This window comes from Xenopus laevis, chromosome 3S (genome assembly GCF_017654675.1).
Source record: "Xenopus laevis strain J_2021 chromosome 3S, Xenopus_laevis_v10.1, whole genome shotgun sequence".
NCBI lineage: Eukaryota > Metazoa > Chordata > Amphibia > Anura > Pipidae > Xenopus > Xenopus laevis.
The window spans coordinates 65342878-65364596 of record NC_054376.1 but is presented as its reverse complement, the minus strand read 5'-3'; the positions used below and the strand labels follow the sequence as shown (position 1 = coordinate 65364596).

The window sequence follows — 21719 nt, the reverse complement described above, 5'->3', positions numbered from 1 at the left end:
TGCCTATCCAGAACCCTCATCTTGCACCTCTCGTTTAAGTCCAGGTGGCATCCAAGTAAGCCGAGGGCTCCTCCCGAGGCCCAAAGGCGGTCACACTACTGGTGAAGCACGAGCCGAGACCAGGGTGCTTGGTGTTTGTTCTGGTGTTGGGTGCCGACCGTGACAGGTAGACTTGGATATCGATATGCCTACCTCCTGGAGAGTGGTGTTCACTTGTTTGATTTTGTGATGATCCACCACTGTTGTCTTCCGCGGACGTCCAGGTCTTTTTGTGTTGCTGAGTTCACTAGTGCTTTCTTTCTTTCTCAGGATGTACCAAACTATAGGACTTTTATCTGCTTCATTGATAGACATAACAAAGGAATTGCCCACACCTGCCCATGAAATAGCCTTTGAGTCAATTGTCCAATTACTTTTGAACCCCTGAAATGAAGTGATTGTTTTAAAAAAAGGCTTTAGTTCCTCACATTTTTATGCAATCTTTTTGTTCAACCCAATGAATTAAAACAAAGTCTGCAGTTCAACTGCATCTGAGTTTTATTTAAAATTCATTGTGGTAATGTACAGAACCAAAATTAGGAAAAAGGTTGTCTGTCCAAATATTTATGGACCTAACTTTAGTTTAGTGGAACCTTTGGGTATCTTAGTAGTTAAATCAAACTGGAGACAGCTGTAGCAGAAGTATTAGTTATTCATTTATTCTACACAATGCTCTGTAAGATGTTTAGCTAGGATAATGGTACAGATTTATTTTTCTGATTGTTAGGCTGGCCACTCTGGTAGTCAGAGACGAGTTAGCATCTTGCACAATGTCCCCAGGCCATAACAGCAATGTACAGTCATAATTTCTCACCACGGTCCTTGATTAAGTCCTAATGCCATTTCCATGCTGCCAGATTTCTCTATTTCCTTTGTATGAAAAGCTCTGGCTATTTATGCTTCTGATTTTAATCTCTGTTTTATGCACACATTAAACCAACAAAAGCAGATTATTACAGCATTAGTCACAATTTCATGTGCAGCGCTTTTTTCCATTTTATGTTTCCCCCACCCACTTTATAATGAGAAATTTTTAATATGCCTTTTGCCATGACCCTCAAATCAGCTCAGGTTCCTAGGAATAAACACAATAAAGAAGTTAAACCTATCCTAAGAAGTGTATAATGATAAATGAAAAGAAAAGAAAAAGATCTTCCCAGGCAATCTGTCTGGCCACTGGACAATTATTGTATACAGCACTGGGGCTCATTTATCAACACTGGGCAAATTTGCCCATGGGCAGTAACCCATGGCAACCAATGAGATTGCTGCATTCATTGTTCTACTTGCAGCTGGTTTCAAAAAGCTAATCACTGATTGGTTGCTATAGGTAACTGCCCATGGGCAAATTTGCCCAGGGTTGATAAATGAGCCCCAGTGTCTTTTGACAAAATTACAATATATAAATCTATCATTCCATTTAATTCAATTTAATTCTGTGTAATTTTCATTTATTTTCACTATATGGTTTAGTCCCTTTTTTTCTACTATTACTGAGTGATTAACCATATCATAACTCCCAATTAGATTTCACGAAAGCTGGCACAGTTTGGGTGAATCAGGAACATATACTAAGGGGCAAATTTATTAAATAGTAAATTTGAATTAAAATTTTTGAAAAAATTTTTTGGTGACAATTCACACATTATAATTTTAATCCCCCATTATAAAATGTAAATTTGAATGTGAGATTTATCAAACCTCGACCATGGAAACAGTTCTAATTTGAATATTTGCCACCAAAAACCTGCCAAGTTCTTTTTCAAGTCAATGGCAGAGGTCTGTTGAACTATTTGAATATGTTAATTGCCTTCCTGACATTCAAGTTTTTTCGGGGGGAAAACTTTATTCAAATTTGATTCAAATTTTCGGGTCAGGACTATTTGAATATTAGAGGGTTTAATTTTTTGTTAAATAACCTGCCATTCGAGTTGTGAGTATATTCGAATTTATTAGAGTAAAATAAATTCGCAATTTGACCTTTGATAATTCTGCCCATAAATGTGTCTGTAGTCTCAGGCTGATAAAAGTTGAGTAAAGTGCAGGGTCTGGGTGCACATACATCAGGCTGGGATCTTAAGGCAATAGTTCATATTTCAAAACACAGCAGGCATTCACAGGTGCATTAATAGGTGTAGATAAAAACTAATAGTATTTATTACAAAGAACATTGTGGGTACAAAGGACCTTATGCTTTTCGTGCTTTAGCTCACTTAGTCATATGGGGTAATTTTCTTTACCACTGGACGGTAAGGGGTGCAAGAGCACACTCTCACTCTGATGCATTTCCCTAATTTCTGATGATCTCTGAAGATTTCAAACGATTTGCGGCAAAAATTTAGTGTGCACAGTGACATCGGTGGTGTGAAGTGCCCATGCGCAGTGTGGTATCATCACGTCCTGTGACCTCACAAAACCCGGAAATGTTTTGCCTCCACATGCGCCGCACATTCTCCCAGCTATCACTTTTAAAAAGTTGACAGCTCTGCATAATCACTATAGACTTCATAAGTTCAGCGATATGACCAGGCACAATGAGAAATGGCCTAAAATGCCTTAATTCAAAAACATAAATGGTGACAGGTGCTGCATTTTCGAACATCGAACTTGCGGCATAAAAAAAGGAGCCTGTACATGAAGTTCAGCCTTTAGCTTATAAGATCCCTCCCTATCATCTAGGCAGGACACTTCAGTATGATTTGTGTTCTTTGGGACATCTGCTGTACTGGCTACGTTGCCAGCAGTTCACTGTGAAATAAAAGGTGATGTTTCAATTTCATGTCAGCATGGTTCAGGTTGGTTATCATGAAAATCATCTTTTATATATGAGCTATGGTACATGTAGCATCTTGATTTTGCCATTCATGGGGACACCCCTAAATGGCACATACATAGCCACACTTGTCACTTAAATATAGACCAACAGGAGGTCTAGTATGGATTATGGTAGATTATGGGGTAATGTGTCTCTTCAATCAGTGGGAAACAACATGTAGCTATCCCCATGGTATTTAGTTCTGCTTGAGTCCTGTAGTCTTAATATTGCTATTGATGAGAATCTGAAGGGTCTTAGTGTTGGTTTGTTTGGTCCTACTTTACATAAAGGGCTTCTGTTTTCTTTCCTTTGTTACAATAATTTGATCTTTTATTTTGTTTTCCCTTTTAAAGGAAGTGACAACCTTCCATTTTATTGATCAGCTGCTTCCCAGTGGAAGATACAGTCGGGTGGCAATAATAAAGTCTGTTAGAAGAGAACAAGTTGCTCCAGAATAAAATGTAAATGAATCACCAAGTGCTCCGTGTGCACCAGCCCCCCAGCTTTAGGGAGAGGTACAGCAAAGGATATGTAGAAAAGACAGGGCCGACCGGCACTCAAACGGATCCACAGGACCAGAGAAGTTCAATTAAAAAATAATTTTATTTTTATAAAGTTAAAAATGTATATCTGCATCTCCACCCACCCCTTTCTTTTCTACATAATAATAGTCTGACATGTGTCTGCAGTTTTTAATAGAGCGCCGACACGTACAAAGTAGGAAGTAATTGGATTGACAAAAAGTTGCTTATTTTACTGTTATCATCTGATTGAAATAAACCAACAAAAGCACATGCAACTGTAGCATAACTAATCTGATAACAATGAAGGCTGTGCTTTCAGAAGCATGTGCAGCTTACAAAGAAGTTAAAAGCAGATAAGTACCACTTGGCCCACCCAGGTTTCCATTTGCATTGTGTAGGCCAGTGAGTGGAACTATAACGATACAATCCTAAAATGCTATAATTAGTATTTATTTAAGAAGAATTCCACAATCAGAAAAATATTAGGTATTTACTAAACAGCTTGAATTAATTGGATCACATGTTAATTCCTCAGAGCTTTCTAAATTTGTAGGCCATTTTTAATAATACACCTGTCATGAAGCTAATGAATTCTCTGCTGCTATTCTTTAAGCACTGTAACTGCTGCTGAAGTGCCCCACCACCCCCTTCCCTGCAAGGGGAGGGGTGGAACTGTAGTGCAGTTTAAATACAGAATAGCTGTTACCATACCAGATAATGCAGCTGTCATCATCCAGTATACCTGCTTATTTCTAATGTAATATTACCTTGTTTAACAGGTACAGCCTCAGAATGTAATTGTAAATTAGTATTCTGATGGCACTCATCAATAAATGTATGATATAAATTTAATAAATCTGTAATTGTGTGAAAGCAATGAGATTTAAAACAGGGACATTTGAAACACACGTTTCTTTCTGAGGTCAGTTGGTGCCATGTCAAAGTCAGATTCAGTGTGTAGAGTTATGCAGGAATGTCGTAAGGGTCAGTTTACTTATAGAACCATCTGCCATTGACTTTTACTTGATTTCAACAGGTTTTAGCTGGAGTATTTCTGAACTGGAATTATTAGCAGCTTTGGGGTATAATCTCAAAAATTAAATATTTTTCCACAAATTCTACTGTTATCCCCTTAAAAACTTGAGTAGAAAAATTTGAGTTTTAGTAAATCGCCCCCCTTAATCTAAAACTGCAATTTCTCATGTACGCCTTCGGGGTTACACTAACTCTTTTGTGTAATGTCTCTTTGTTTGATGTTCTTTGCAGACTGAGAATGCCACGGGATTAGGCCCAGCTAAGCAATGCCCACTGTGTGAGTGCCTTACCATGTATATCAAAAACATCTTCTTCCATCAAGTGTTAGCAGAAATCAACAAAGAAATAGGTGTAACAAAGGTGTCTTATCCTTTGAAAATCTTGGCAAGTGCCGACACCATGAAAACTGGAGTCCAGCGCCCGCCTCTGCAGGTATTTATTATAACATTTTTTATAGTATATTCTATGAAATACAAACAGTGGTATTCAGTGAGATTCAGTCTGTATTTTTGCCTGATTTGGCCCCCATGCACTGGGCCAATGATTGGATCATACAGCAGGCCTACAGACGTGCCAGGCAAGAATCACACCCCAGTGCCCTTCTCACAAAACAAGATTTTAAAATGTGCCCAACCTTCTGGCTGATATGCAATAACCAGCGAACTTAATTTGGAGAGACAAGAGTCCGCAGCTTTTATTGGTCTGTGCATATTTTTCTTTCCTCGTGAGAGCAAACAGATCAGTCCGTGGCTTTTGATCTTGGGTTGGCTTGATCTCTTCCTGCTCTGCCCTAATATCCTGACTGTTTATTCTGCCCTCTGATCTGGAACCATCCAGGATATATTGTTACACCCTGGACTGTACAACCTTGCCATCTCTTCACTCCTATAATTATCATCTCCCAGGATTCTTGGGCTATAAATATCTGACAGCAGAATTTTCGATAATAGTGTCCCTTTACTGAAATTTTTTTGTATGAGATATGATAAAACGTTTTTATTTCATTACTGGATTTCAGATACTTTTACGCTAGAATTAATCCTTATAAGTCTTTGGGTTGTGAAATTTCAGTAATTGCTTTAATTGCCATTTTGCAATTTACATTTATTGAATGTCACATTCTTAAAATGATGTTGACTTAAATCCCCATAGTAATTCTAATTTAAACTGCTAAGATACATTAATGTTTTCTTCTACCGTTGGAGAAGTGTGTTTTTAAATGAAAAGAAATGCAGTGTACTTACCATCTGCTTTCGGTAAGGCCACTCACTATTGTACGGATGGGACGTCCGGTTCTGTGCATCCCTGTAGGCAAGTAGTTGATCACAGGCGCCGGCAGAGACGCGCCCGTGCGTCTTGATTTACGTGCGCCTTGTCGCGCGCGTCTCATTGTGCACGTTCGTTCGTGCGCGTCACTGTGAATGAGAAGCTGAGCCTATATTAAGACAGTTCATACACAAACAAGTAGCTAGGTTATCTTAGTTTATTTCCAAGAGACCCAGCATTGTTTATACTTGATTTTCTGTTGTTGACCCGGCTATTCCTGACTTTGTTTGAACTCTGCCTGCATCTGACCACGGCCTGAATTACTACGAATCTGAGCTGCCTGCCTTTGACCCGGATCTGTCTGACCTCGTCCATCCATTACCCTTGCTACTTTGTCCGGACTATCCAGCCTCTTTTTACGGCAAATTCTACCTGTCTCACCTTCAGGTTAGTCTGTTGCTAGTGGAAGCTGCTTGTGAGCCCTCCTCTACAACTTGATCCGTATAAAGCTCAGTGAGGCAACTTTGGGCGACTATTGAAAACGCATCGCCGCGTGTGCATTAGTGCAGGCGATTTTGCGCTGTAGCCTATGGGGAAAAGACGCTGAGGCAGTTCGGGGAGATAGTCGCGCAAAAGACGTGGCGATAAGTCGCCAGGCGACAAAATCTCCCCGAATCTCCTCGTCTGGCCTTACCCTTATAGTCTTCTGGGAGGCAATTGTGTGCGGTGCCTTCAAGTAACAGACTTAACTTTCTTCCTGGAGAATATCAGGAATTTGCTGATATCTTTGACAAGAAAGGTGCGGACATATTACCTCCTCACAGAATATATGATTGTCGGATTGAACTTTTGCCTGGCAGCCAAGTACCCTTTGGACATATTTATCCATTAACAGAGCCGGAATTGAAGATTCTTAAGGATTCTCAAGGAGTTCATAAGATATTCCACATCCCCAGCTGGAGCTGGTATTTTCTTTGTGGGGAAGAAGGACGGTTCTTTAAGGCCATGTATTGGCTACTGGGAACTGAACAAAATAACCATTAATAATTGATACCAGCTTCCTTTCTTTCCAGAACTTGTTCAGCAGCTTAGAGGTGCAAAGGTCTTCTCAAAACTCGATCTTCGTGGAGCCTATTATCTAGTGAGGATTCACAATGGAGATGAGTGGAAGAATGCTTTCCGTACCCGTTATGGGCATTTTGAATATTTGTTCTTTTATTTGGGCTTTGGAATGCGCCCGCAACATTTCAGCATTTTGCAAATGATGTCTTACGAGACTTTCTTGATATTTTTGCAATTGTTATCCTTATTTTTTCACAGTCGCTTCAAGAGCATCGAATTCATTTGAAAAAAGTCTTTACTCGTCTCAGAACCCACCGCTTGTACGTGAAATTAGAAATGTGTGAATTTGAAAGAGAATCTGTGGAATTCCTGGGTTTTATTTTCTTGTATATCTCTCTCTATCTCTCTATCCTCTCTCTCTATCCTCTCTCTCTCTATCCTCTCTCTCTCTATCCTCTCTCTCTCTATCCTCTCTCTCTCTATCCTCTCTCTCTCTCTCTCTCTCTCTCTCTCTCTCTCTCTCTCTCTCTCTCTCTCTCTCTCTCTCTCTCTTCCTCTCTCCTCTCTCCTCTCTCCTCTCTCCTCTCTCCTCTCTCCTCTCTCTCTCTCACATCAGCTTTATTGGCAGGACCAGATACATTAAGCATTGCCAAAGCAGGTAGAGGGGTGAAATGGGTGGGGTTAGGGGGGGCAGTGTATGGGAATAGGGGAAAGTGGGGTCTCTCTCAGTCTATGACAGTCTCTTATATATTGTGCAGCTATTGTTACTGTCCGTGCCTCTTCTCCCAGTAGGAAGTGGAGTTTCCTCTCTTCTTTTATGGATGTGAAGTCTGGGATGTGACTGGAAAATCTCTGGAAGTGGGTGTCCCTCAGTGCTGAGTATTTGGGGCACTGTAGCAAGAAGTGGGCCTCATCCTCCATGGCCTCCTGGTCACATCGCTGGCACAGTCTGTTCTCTCTGGGTCTGTAGGTCTGTCTGTGCCGTCCCCTGTTCTATCTCCAAGTTGTGGGCACTCAGTCTGTACATACTCAGGATCTGTCTGTCTGTCTTTGGGGTTCTGTAGCCTTTCCAGATATGGGGCCAGTCTGTACTCTCTCCTCAGTGATTGGTAGATACAAAGTTTCTGGGAATTTGATATTTCGTTCCTCCAGTCACAGACGTATTGCTCTTTCACTTTGTTTATTTTTTGTGTTATTTGGCCTCTTGTCAGTTGGTGGGAGTCTTGGGTGAGTAGGGTGCTGATCAGTTGTTTCAGGGCGCATGGTTTGCCCTGGGTCTGGTTATTCAGCCAGGCTTTATGGTGGTAGCTCATGGGGCTGCTGTTCTGTATATGTGCCCAGTATGAGAGCGCCCTCTTCTGTATGGCAAACATTAGGGGAAATCTGCCCAGCTCAGCCCGACAGGCAGAGTTTGAGGTGCTCCTGTGGACCTGGAGAAGGTGCTTACAGAATTCCAGGTGAAATATTTCTGTTGGGCTAGAATCCCATTTGGATTGGTCTGGGTAAGTGACAGGACCCCACACTTCGCTTCCATAGAGGAGGATTGGAGCGATGACCCTGTCGAAGATTCTAAGCCAGACTCTCACTGGTGGTTTAAGGTGGTACAGGTGTCTTCTGATGGCATAGAAGGTCCTGCAAGCCTTGTCTTTTAGGGCAGCTATTGCTGGTTTAAAGCTTCCTGATTGGCTGATTTCTAGGCCAAGGTAGGTATAGCTGTCAGTGCCATTCAGTGTGCAGTTGTTTAGTGTGAAGGAGGGATTTTTGTGTTGTTTATTCTTCTTTTGGAAAACCATGACCTTCGTTTTGTTTGGGTTAATGGGCAATGCCCATGTTGTGCTGTACTTCTCCAGTACTGCCAGGCTGGCTTGCAGGCCACTCTCTGTTGGTGAGAGAAGGAGAAGGAGATCATCAGCATACAGCAGAAACTTCACCTCGCTGTCATGTAATTTCAATCCTGGTGCTGAGGAGGAATCTAATGCTGCTGCCAGTTCATTGATGTAGATGTTAAATAGAGTTGAACTCAGGCTGCAGCCCTGTCTGACTCCACGGTCTTGTCGGAACCACTCGCTTCTCTTCCCGTTAATCTTCACGCTGCATTGGTTCTCAGTATATGAGCTCTTTATGACATCATATGTCTTCCCTCCTATGCCACTCTCCAGAAGTCTCAGGAATAGACCTGGGTGCCATACTGAGTCAAATGCCTTTTTAAAGTCTACAAAACAGGCAAATATTTTTCCATGTTTTATATTGTGGACGTGGTCCCTGATGAGGCTGTGCAGGGTGTAGATGTGATCAGTGGTGCGATGGTTTGGCATGAACCCTGCTTGGCTCTGGCTGAGGACATGCTGCTGGGTTAGGAATGTGAGGATTCGCCTATTTAGGATACTGTTGAACAGTTTGCCCATTGTGCTGCCCACACAGATCCCTCTGTAATTGGCTGGGTCATACCGCTCCCCACTTTTGTAGATGGGTGTTATGAGGCCCTGGTTCCATATCTGAGGGAAGTGGCCAACACTAAGGACAAGGTTAAAGAGTTTTGTTATTGCAGCATTTTACATTGTAGGTCTTTTATTTTCTCTGCTAATTCTTGGGTTGTTATTGGTGTGTCTAGAGGGGTTTGGAAATCCTTTATTTTTGCTTCCAGAAGATGAAGCTTTGTCTTTATCTGCTTTTGTTCCAGGGTTTGCTCAACTGGGGGAATTTCTTTGTACAGATCTTTGAAATAATTTAGCCAGATGTTGCCATTTTGTATATGGAGGGAATTTTTGTTGGGTCGGGTCGCCATGTTTTTCCAGATGTTCCAGAATGAGTTTTCTTGCAGGGTATCCTCCAATTGTTGGAGATTGTTTGAGATGTGATTTTGCTTTTTCTTTCTAAGGATCTGTTTGTATTGGTATTGTATGCTGTGATGGGCTGCCTTCAGCTCTGGGTTGTCTGGGTCTCTATGTTTTTGGTTAGAGGTTTTCCTTAGGCAGTTCCTTATTGCCTTGCACTCCCTGTCAAACCATTTATTGGGGTTTTTATTGGCTTGTTTCATGCAGCTGGTCCTTCTAAGCTGAGATAGTTCCGCTGCGACGTGTAGTATTTTGTTGAGCTCCTTTGCTGCTTTGTTCACCCCTTGTGGGGTTCTCTTGTATGGTTTGTTTTGGAAGCTTTCAAGCAGTTGTTTGACATCAGATCTTTTGGTGACCTCCCTGTACTTCATGGCAGAGTGTTGGGTCCATTTAAAGGGAGAGGGAAGGTTGTAGAGGCTGTACTGGTGGGGTTGTGCAGGTGGTTTTTTGCTGGATCTAATATATAGAAGTATTTGATTATGGTCTGACAGGTGGGTTTCTGGAGTCACAGTGAAGGCACTAATGTTTGCAGGGTCCATATCTGTAATAGCATAGTCCACCACACTGCTACCTATATGGGAGTTTAGTGTATATCGCCCTAGTGAGTCTCCTTTGGTGCGGCCATTAAGAATAGAAAGTCCAAGGCTTCTGCACAGGTTTAACAGTTTTCTCCCCATTTTGTTTACTGTGCTGTCATAACTGTTTCTTTGGGTCGGTACTGATTCCTGGCAGCATTGTGCAGAACCCAGTATGTAGGTATTCCCCTCAGGAGTCAGGTAGTCTTTCTCTATGCCTGTTCTGGCATTGAGGTCTCCATATATGATCACTCGGCCCAGGGACTGGAAGTGTGAGACCTCCCTTTCTAGGATCACATAATTATCTGGGCTGAAATACGGGGACTCCGGTGGGGGGATGTATGCTGCACATAGGTATATGTCTGTCTGAGAGGTTAATAATGTGCTGCTTATTTTTATCCAGATATGACTGACTCCTCTCTTTATTGCTCTAATATGTTCTTGCAGCTCCTCCTTGTACCAGACTAATACCCCTCCTGAACAGCGGCCCTGTTTGGTGGTTTTATTCTTCTGGGCAGGAACCAAAAACTCCCTGTAGCCAATGGGTACCAAGGATTCGTCCTCTGCCCGTGTCCATGTTTCCAGGAGGATCTGTATATCAATGCCATACAGTCTCTGTTTAAAGTCTGGATCATTTACTTTTGATCCAAAGGCTGAAGCATTCAGACCCTGGATGTTCCAGCTACTAATTATGAGTGAATTCATTATATATCCATGTATACCTTGTAGTGAGCTCAATTTCATGCATCAAATCAGATTCTAACTGGTTATTGGTGTAGGTTTGTTATTTTAAACTTTAATCACATAAGTTTGTTGCATAATGTGCTGAGGAGGTGTCTTATCTCCTCCATGTTGGTAGCATGAGGGATCCTCTGTGTCCAGTTTTGGGGAGGTGGTTTTCTATACTCATGCCATCTTTGTGATCCCCCTTTTGGATAGGTACTGTTTCTGTTTTGGGTTGTCATTGATGAGGTTTGAGGTCTGCTTACTATAGTTGTTGGTTCTGTGTTGGGGTTGATATGGTTTGTGCCAGGCCTGGGAGGTCTGTTCAGAACAATATCCTTTATTTCTTTTGCTAGAAGGCTCACTCCTTGTTTGTTCAGGTGTTTCTCATCATACAGGTGATGGGCAGTTATGAGGGAATGTTGTGCCAGCTGTGTGTTTGGTATGGAGCTGATTTTGTCTACCAGTTCTGCATTGATATTCTGTATAATGTGATGGGGTATATCCCTCCTTGGGAGTAGGGAGGACAGTATTATCATGGAGCGGGGGAATCGTTTCTGTGCAGTCTCTGTGAGTTGGAATAATTTGCCTACAATGTCTTCTTCTTTATTGTTAATATTGTTTGTGCCTGTGTGTATATAATAAAAAGGATATCAAAGGTCTTGATGGTTCACTTCCTCTGCCGGTTTCCAAAAGGTCTGTTCTCCCTCAGACCCGCATACGAATCCAATTCAAAGCTGCAAAGTGAAACCAGCGCTCATCCAGCGCGAGGTATAGGCAAAACAAAAGGGAGCAAGAAATGTATTCTCATATAGTGTAGTAATTTTTTCATAGATGGATTACACCCCTTGTGAAATTAGATTATTTCTAAAAAGGTGCCTCCTCCAGATTATACTATTTGCCGTGCTTAGAATTTACACACTGAGGTGAGACTCATGTGAGAATACTCACGAACGTTTAAACGAAGTTTGGGCGTTTAGAAATATAGTTAGATGTTCATCCCCTCAATTTTCTCCAGGCTCTGTGGCTTGAAAACAATGCGCTGACATAGTGTAAAACCGTCACTTTTTTAATCTCAAAAATATCAATAAAATCACACTCACAATATTGCTGTTAAAATATCGCATTTAAAATAAAAGTCACCAGTCCGCCATCTGTAGGAGTCACTCAGGCAGCCGGTATGGTTGTTACTTGCCGGCGTCTCGACCGCCTCGTGTGTCCCAGTGCGCGTATGGATGACGTCACTGCCCGACGCGTTTCGTCTACCGACTTCCTCAAGGGCTTCAGAGCTGTCAGTGCGCATGTCGCCTTTTGAAGAGGCAGCGGATCCGCTTACGTATTCCTCCCTTCCGCTCCTCTGTCATGTCTGTTTATATGTTGCTATGGCAACATCTTTCCAGCGAAAAAGTCTCTACTACATTGCCACAAAACCTAACTAACTATTCCAATCACGGGGGAAAAAATTTTTTCATATATACACACACACTTTCCTCATTATTAAATGGATTTATCCTTATATCCCCAACCTCTTCAATCTTTACCATAAAAATATCTGAGCAATTTTGACATACACCTAACCGTCGTGGTTAAAATCTTAGAGCATTTGGAATGATTTATATAAACAATAGATATATATTTCTATGGCTATTGGATTATTACATACAATATGCGTTACTTATTCTCATTAGGTTATAAAAAAGCTCTCAGATTAATATCTACATTGAGTCCTTTAGGCGTAAAGGTTTCTAAACTGTAAATCCAACGACTTTCGCACTGTAGGGTGGTTTTTACCAAATCTCCCCCTCTCCATCCCTTTTTCACTTCTTCCACCCCCCAATATTGTAAGCTAGCAGGATTCATTCCGTGGGTATCTTTGAAGTGTTTAGAGACACTATGTTTCTCATTTCCTTTTTTGATATTATTAACGTGTTCTCTAATCCTATCTCTCAATTTCCTATTAGTTTTCCCCACATATTGCAATCCACATGCGCATTGTAGGCAATAGATCACATTTTTTGTTGTACACCTGATACTCTGTTTTATTTCAAATTCCTTTTTATTTACTTCTGAAACAAATTTTTTCTTTTTTCTCCCATATTTACAGGCCACACACAAAGAACATGGGTAAAAACCAGCCCATGTATGTTCTTTATGTGTTTGCTCTTTTGTGGTACAATGATTATTAGTTAGAATTTGCTTCAAATTATTTGCTCTTTTAAATACTACTTTCGGTTTATCTGGAATAATCTCCCGCAGTTCTAAGTCGCATTGTAGTATTCCCCAATGCCTTTTGATGATTTTACCTATACTTTTCGCTAGTGGGTTATATGTGGACGAGAATACTATCTCTTGTTTTGTTTCCCCTTTATTTTCTTTTTCTTTTTCTTTTCTTACCATTAGGTCTGTTCTTATTATTTTGTCTACCTTTTCTCTGGATTCTTTTATTGTTCTCTCTTTATATCCCCTTTCCCGAAATTTGTTGCTCATCTGATCTAGTTATTCTTCTAGCACTTTTTTTTCGCTGCAGTTCTTTTTTATCCTACACATTTGACTGAAGGGGATACTTTTTATCCACTGTGGATGATGATTACTGTGTGGTAGTACATAATTATTCGCATCTACTTCCTTAAAGAAGGTTTTAAAGTGTAATTGTTTGTTTTTTGAGTAAATCTCCAAATCAAGAAAATAAAAAAAAAATCTAAATATCTAAAAATCCAGCATGCAGTGTTGCCTGTATTATATTGCCTTCCAAAGATTCACAAGGATTTGGCCAATCCACCAGGAAGACCAATTATATCAGGAATAAATTCACCAACAAGCAACCTGTCGCAATATATTGACAGAATGTTGCAAAAATACGTTATATCCTTACCTACCTACCTGAAAGACTCCGCTGAAGTCATTCGCACATTACAAAGTCTAGAATGGACGCCAGATATGCTATTGGCAACATTGGATGTTAAATCCTTGTACACTTCAATACGACATAATCAAGGACTTAAAGCTACAGCACATTTTTTGGGCAAAGATGAACAGATCCCACCCCCTCAAAAGGAGTTCATTTTAAAGGGCATTGAATTTATTCTAGAACACAATTTCTTTTGGTTTCAGGACAGGTACTATCTACAGACATGTGGGACAGCCATGGGTACGAGGTTCGCGCCCAGTTATGCAAATTTGCACATGGGGTATTGGGAAGAATGTTATGTTCTCCCATATCTGGAACTGGGAGCGGACCTTGTCCTATGGCGTCGCTACATAGATGACATAGTGCTTGTCTGGAGGGGGTCAGCAAGCTCACTATGTGAGTATGTAGCCTCTCTAAATCAAAATGATCTGAATATTGACCTATCACTGACCTATAGCCATGAAAAAATAAATTTTCTTGATTTGGAGATTTACTCAAAAAACAAACAATTACACTTTAAAACCTTCTTTAAGGAAGTAGATGCGAATAATTATGTACTACCACACAGTAATCATCATCCACAGTGGATAAAAAGTATCCCCTTCAGTCAAATGTGTAGGATAAAAAAGAACTGCAGCGAAAAACAAGTGCTAGAAGAACAACTAGATCAGATGAGCAACAAATTTCGGGAAAGGGGATATAAAGAGAGAACAATAAAAGAATCCAGAGAAAAGGTAGACAAAATAATAAGAACAGACCTAATGGTAAGAAAAGAAAAAGAAAAAGAAAATAAAGGGGAAACAAAACAAGAGATAGTATTCTCGACCACATATAACCCACTAGCGAAAAGTATAGGTAAAATCATCAAAAGGCATTGGGGAATACTACAATGCGACTTAGAACTGCGGGAGATTATTCCAGATAAACCGAAAGTAGTATTTAAAAGAGCAAATAATTTGAAGCAAATTCTAACTAATAATCATTGTACCACAAAAGAGCAAACACATAAAGAACATACATGGGCTGGTTTTTACCCATGTTCTTTGTGTGTGGCCTGTAAATATGGGAGAAAAAAGAAAAAATTTGTTTCAGAAGTAAATAAAAAGGAATTTGAAATAAAACAGAGTATCAGGTGTACAACAAAAAATGTGATCTATTGCCTACAATGCGCATGTGGATTGCAATATGTGGGGAAAACTAATAGGAAATTGAGAGATAGGATTAGAGAACACGTTAATAATATCAAAAAAGGAAATGAGAAACATAGTGTCTCTAAACACTTCAAAGATACCCACGGAATGAATCCTGCTAGCTTACAATATTGGGGGGTGGAAGAAGTGAAAAAGGGATGGAGAGGGGGAGATTTGGTAAAAACCACCCTACAGTGCGAAAGTCGTTGGATTTACAGTTTAGAAACCTTTACGCCTAAAGGACTCAATGTAGATATTAATCTGAGAGCTTTTTTATAACCTAATGAGAATAAGTAACGCATATTGTATGTAATAATCCAATAGCCATAGAAATATATATCTATTGTTTATATAAATCATTCCAAATGCTCTAAGATTTTAACCACGACGGTTAGGTGTATGTCAAAATTGCTCAGATATTTTAATGGTAAAGATTGAAGAGGTTGGGGATATAAGGATAAATCCATTTAATAATGAGGAAAGTGTGTGTGTATATATGAAAAAATTTTCCCCCGTGATTGGAATAGTTAGTTAGGTTTTGTGGCAATGTAGTAGAGACTTTTTCGCTGGAAAGATGTTGCCATAGCAACATATAAACAGACATGACAGAGGAGCGGAAGGGAGGAATACGTAAGCGGATCCGCTGCCTCTTCAAAAGGCGACATGCGCACTGACAGCTCTGAAGCCCTTGAGGAAGTCGGTAGACGAAACGCGTCGGGCAGTGACGTCATCCATACGCGCACTGGGACACACGAGGCGGTCGAGACGCCGGCAAGTAACAACCATACCAGCTGCCTGAGTGACTCCTACAGATGGCGGACTGGTGACTTTTATTTTAAATGCGATATTTTAACAGCAATATTGTGAGTGTGATTTTATTGATATTTTTGAGATTAAAAAAGTGACGGTTTTACACTATGTCAGCGCATTGTTTTCAAGCCACAGAGCCTGGAGAAAATTGAGGGGATGAACATCTAACTATATTTCTAAACGCCCAAACTTCGTTTAAACGTTCGTGAGTATTCTCACATGAGTCTCACCTCAGTGTGTAAATTCTAAGCACGGCAAATAGTATAATCTGGAGGAGGCACCTTTTTAGAAATAATCTAATTTCACAAGGGGTGTAATCCATCTATGAAAAAATTACTACACTATATGAGAATACATTTCTTGCTCCCTTTTGTTTTGCCTATACCTCGCGCTGGATGAGCGCTGGTTTCACTGTGCCTGCGTGTAGTACAATGTGTGTGGGCTCAGAAGAAAATGTTTTTTGAATGATTTCTGATGCTTTCTCAGTGGTTTCGCAGTGAATTTTAGTGACTTGCTTTCCTGGGAAGAGACGTCTTGTGTTGATGTACTTTCCATTAGAGTCCATTAATAGTACAATGTTGGAATATAGTGGTGTGTGGGGGGAAGAGGGTGTCAGTGTGGTGGTGCTGCCTTCCAGAATGCTATTTGGGTTGCATTGTTTTTGTGATGGTTGCTGGTTGCTTTGTTCTCTGTTTGGGTTGTGGGGGGGGGGTTCAGCTGATTGTTCAGTATTCCTGAGATCTTGGCTATCGTTGCTATTTGCTGGATTAGCTGTTGGCTGGCCACTGGGTAATGTGGCTTCAGGCTTCTTTTGTAAAGGCTTTTGGGACACTATGTAAAAACGCCTGTGCTAACCACACGAGGCGATGCGCTTTTCAACAGTCGCCTGAAAATGCCTCGCCAGGCTTTTTCAGGCGACTGTTGAAAAGCGCATTGCCTCGTGTGGTTAGCACAGGCGTTTTTACATAGGCGCCCATACAAAACTGTCGCCTGCGCCGGTCGCGGCGCTTTGTCGCCGCGACCGCAAACGCGTCGCTATCTCCCCGTGTGGACTAGCCCTTATGGTTGCCTGTTTTATGGCTTTTCGTGCTTGGCTGCTTCTCTCCCCTTCTGAGTATTTGATCTCCAGGGTGTTGGACCCCCTGCTGGCTATGTATTGTGTACTGGGGTCTGTGGAAAGGGCATTTGATACATTGGTTGCTACATTAGAACTTTCCATTTTAAGAATACTTGAAATTTGCTTTCTTAGTTCCTATTTCTATATGACCTAATGATAAGGTTCTGATATTCGGTCCAGATGTCCTTACCTTGGAGTGCTCTGGGTTCTTTCAGGTCTGGGTTCTATCAGGTCTGCTGTTGCTGATGCTTTTGTTGTTTCCTGTTGTTTGCTGTGTGTCCTCAAGATGATCTGGTTGTTTAGTCTTTAATCTTAAATTTCTTCTTTTTCTTTCTTTTTTCTCCTGACTTCTTAGGCTTAGTTTGTTCGGTGTCCCTTATGCTTGGTAGTTTTCCAGTTTATGTTTTTCAATTGGCTCATTACAAGGTATAAACTGATGAAAATTCAGGAGCTCATTGTTAGTGCTGCTCTCTCTCTCTTATTTGGGCTTTGGAATGCGCCCGCAACATTTCAGCATTTTGCAAATGATGTCTTACGAGACTTTCTTGATATTTTTGCAATTGTTTATTTGGATGATATCCTTATTTTTTCACAGTCGCTTCAAGAGCATCGAATTCATTTGAAAAAAGTCTTTACTCGTCTCAGAACCCACCGCTTGTACGTGAAATTAGAAATGTGTGAATTTGAAAGAGAATCTGTGGAATTCCTGGGTTTTATTTTCTTGTATATCTCTCTCTATCTCTCTATCCTCTCTCTCTATCCTCTCTCTCTCTCTCTCTCTCTCTCTCTCTCTCTCTCTCTCTCTCTCTCTCTCTCTCTCTCTCTCTCTCTCTCTCTCTCTCTCTCTCTCTCTCTCTCTCTCTCTCTCTCTCTCACTGGCGGGAAAATTGGATGAGGCAATTCAATAGTCACCACTAAGGGGCCGATTCACTAAGGGTCGAATATCGAGGGTTAATTAACCCTCACAGCAGGAAGATCGCGTGGAAGAAGATGTCGTCTGTGAACTCCCTGGACTGGACCTGCGCAGAAGGGTAAGTAACAAGTTAGGGGCATTTACCCAGCGGGACGGGTAGGCCAGGGGGGAGGAGGGATAATGTGTTGATAATGTGTTGAGTGCAGAGGACGTGTGTGTATGTATGTGTGTGTGTGTGTGTGTGTGTATGTATATATTGATAGATAGATAGATTATATATAGATAGATAGATTATATATAGATAGATTGATAGATAGATAGATAGATATAGAGTGACATGCCACTGGCCTGCACATGCACTTTTATGGGGGGATTAGCATTTGGTAGGCAGGTAGCATAGGAATTTGGAGCTTAGAGACAAAGACACCAAAACACAGCTTTATTAAGCACTGGACATTCCCAACAAAAAGGCAACAGAAAAATGTTCAGGATATAGTTCAACTTCACTGTAGTACATGCAGGGTATAGTACCCTCTTGCACCTTGAAGTATTTGGGCTTCACACTCGGCCCTGCTGGCTTACCCTCCTGGGACTCAGTCTCACTAGCTTCTGCCAGTCCTTTCCTCTTTCTTTCCCCACAAGGGATTTAGGCTCCAAGCTCTGGAACTCTCTTGCTGGCAGAAAAGATCCTTCTGCCCAGCTCTGTCTCTCACAGCCCCTCACATCCCTGGAGAGCCCTGAACTGTACTCACACAGCCCTTTTACATTTCCAGGTAGATCCTCTCTCAGCTGCCACTTAATTACCTGGCTGAGAGGGAATATTAACCCTACCTGAGCCGAGTATTCCTTTGCAGCACATACAATGCAGTTTAAATGCACTCTTTTATGTGTCTTTTCCTCTAAGACAGTGGTGTTTCCCAAACGCCCTGTCACAATAAATATATATATATATATATATATATATATATATATATATATATATATATATATATATATATATATATATATATATATATATATATATATATATATATATATATATATATATATATATGATCATAAAAATATTATCTCATGAAGCCCTGTCATTTTTAGCTTTTCTACAGGTTATAACATAATTTTACTTTTGTATTCATCTACCTACACTTGAATTGTGTGTAGTAAACCCATGTGCCTGTCTTTGACTTGCGTTCTTAACCTTTTTGTTGTCATGTAGAATCTTGTGGGAACCAGACCGAGTGCTGGTGAAGTAGATTCTACATTTCTTATGAATCGAAAAAAAGCTTTTCATCCAGTACATGACCCCATAATGTCCCCAGCTGCTTTGCAGGGGAAGGGTTAAGCTTTATATGAGTGAAACGTGTGAGTTACTTGATAGAGCTCTGCTGTCAGCTACTTACAGTATAGAGTGTATGGGCTGTACGATGGTTGAAGCTAACATAAAGGTCACAGTTATAGGCAGGAACAGAAATTAAATCTTAGAATGTGTGTGTTCATGCACACGTGTCAATTAACAAGAATTGGATTTTGAGTATGTGTGTGAGGTCAGGCTATACTAGTCCATATATAAAATACACCATCACTCTCTTCTCCCTGCAGGTATCTGTGTCTTAATGCCAGTGTGTGTTGGACTGATTGGTTTTGCTTCAGACCAAAATGCTTATCATTCAGAAACATGGACATTTCTTGTTGTGAAATTATAAAATTATTTTCTTATGGCTGCTATTATAAAACACTAGATCAGTTCTCACGCTGGGTGATTACACACTCAGGCGGCAGTCTGTTTACAGTATGCTAATAAAATGATGATAGGAAAGTAATAATTTCATTATGAAAAATGTGCAAGCTTGATAACGCGTGGCAGTTTTGTTAACTAGAAAATGTTTTATTCACCGTGCTCATTTGTAACCAGCAGCAGTTCTTTGCAATTCCTAACATGGAGGCAGCTCAGTCGTAATGCACATAATTCCAATAAGTATTCTATAACTGCAAAGTTACAGAGGGGCCCTGCTCATTACAGCTTAACAATCTTAAAGGAAAAGATGGGGGTATAAGACAAGGGGTGGGGACTGGAAAGATTGGAAGTCAAATACAGGTATGGGACCGGTTATCCAGAATGCTCGGGACCTGGGCCTTTCCGGATAACGGATCTTTCCAAAATTTGGATCTTCATACCTAGAAAATCATGTAAACATTAAATAAACCCAATAGGTTGGTTTCACCTCCAATAAGGATTAGTAATATTTTGTTTGGATCAAGTACAAGGTACTGTTTTATTATAAGAGAGAAAAAGGAACTTGCTTATAAAAATTTGGATTATTTGGCTAAAATGGAGTCTATGAGAGACAGCCATTCCATAATTCAGAGCTTTCTGGACAACGGGTTTCGAGATAATGGATCTGATACCTGTATTTTGCCACATTTGACACATTTAAATGATGCCTGAATGGAAGACAAAAGCGATATAAGTTCAATTTTAAATGTATTTGAATCTGAAAACAGCTGAAGGGTTTGTGGCTGGGTACCCACATTATAGCAAGCATTGCTTAAACCCCTCTAAATCTCACTACAATATATGCATTTTAAGTATAAGCTTTTTAAACAGCAGCAGAATACATGGTGCATTGAACAAAAGCTTTGTAGATTATTTGGCTGGCAGTAGCCTGTGTTCCCTCTGATGGACAGCCTGTGCCTGCATTTCTTTCTTGCTTGACACATTGATTTTCTTGTGTTGGTGGAACCCGTGTGAATTCTCATTTCTGCAGAGCCAAGCATTAATGTTGTTGCAGTTGTCAAATGGAGTTGTAATCAATAGCAACCCTCTGTAAAGTTTAGTGACGGCAAGACATTATAACCTTTTCACAGCTATATTACCAACAATATGAACATTATGCTTTTTATGTACTTTGGATGACAGGGCTCTACTTGCAAGATGATGGCTATCAAAGCTACAGATGAAAAAGAAGAATACTCTTTAGCTTTGTACATAGTTTTTTTCCTCTGTCACCTGACACACTAGAGGGATGGAAGACTTAAATTATGTGGTAGACTGTCAAGGTTGGGGTTGTTTTCTCTGGAAAAAAGGTGCTTGCGAGGGGACATGATTACACTTTATAAGTACATTAGAGGACATTATAGACAAATGGCAGGGGACCTTTTTACCCATAAAGTGGATCACCATACCAGAGGCCACCCCTTTAGACTAGAAGAAAAGAACTTTCATTTGAAGCAACGTAGGGGGTTCTTCACAGTCAGGACAGTGAGGTTGTGGAATGCACTGCCGGGTGATGTTGTGATGGCTGATTCAGTTAATGCCTTTAAGAATGGCTTGGATGATTTTTTGAACAGACATAATATCAAAGGCTATTGTGATACTAAGCTCTATAGTTAGTATAGGTATGGGTATATAGAATTTAATTAAAAGTAGGGAGGGGTATGTGTATGGATGCTGGGTTTTCATTTGGAGGGGTTGAACTTGATGGACTTGATGGACTTTGTCTGTTTTTCAACCCAATTTAACTATGTAACTATGTAACTTATACCCAATACCTCAATCGCGTTTTCACCCATTAAACCGCTACTTCCACTACTATCACACAATCTTTTCCTTTGCCAGTGAATTCACACAACAAATTTCCACTTGCCATAGTGCTAGCCTTTTGGGGGTTGGACTACGCAGCTACAAGATGGAAAATAGGTCTTGCCCTCTTACTACTCGGTATATTCATCCTATATAAAATTAACTAGATATTTATTGAGTGAATATGTATTGAAATGAACATATATTCAGTAATAAATATTATAAACGTGTGTTGCATTATTTCAAGAGGGTGCAATTAGGTCATCTTTTGAGCATCAGTAAAGCGGCACAAGCTCAGTGTGTGCTGCTGTTAAGAAAATATGCATTG

General features: G+C 40.4%; 1 pseudogene; it reads left to right on the top strand.

Annotated features, from left to right (window-relative positions):
• LOC108712343 overlaps positions 1-21719 on the top strand; it is a 198664-nt pseudogene that overhangs the window by 133675 nt on the left and 43270 nt on the right.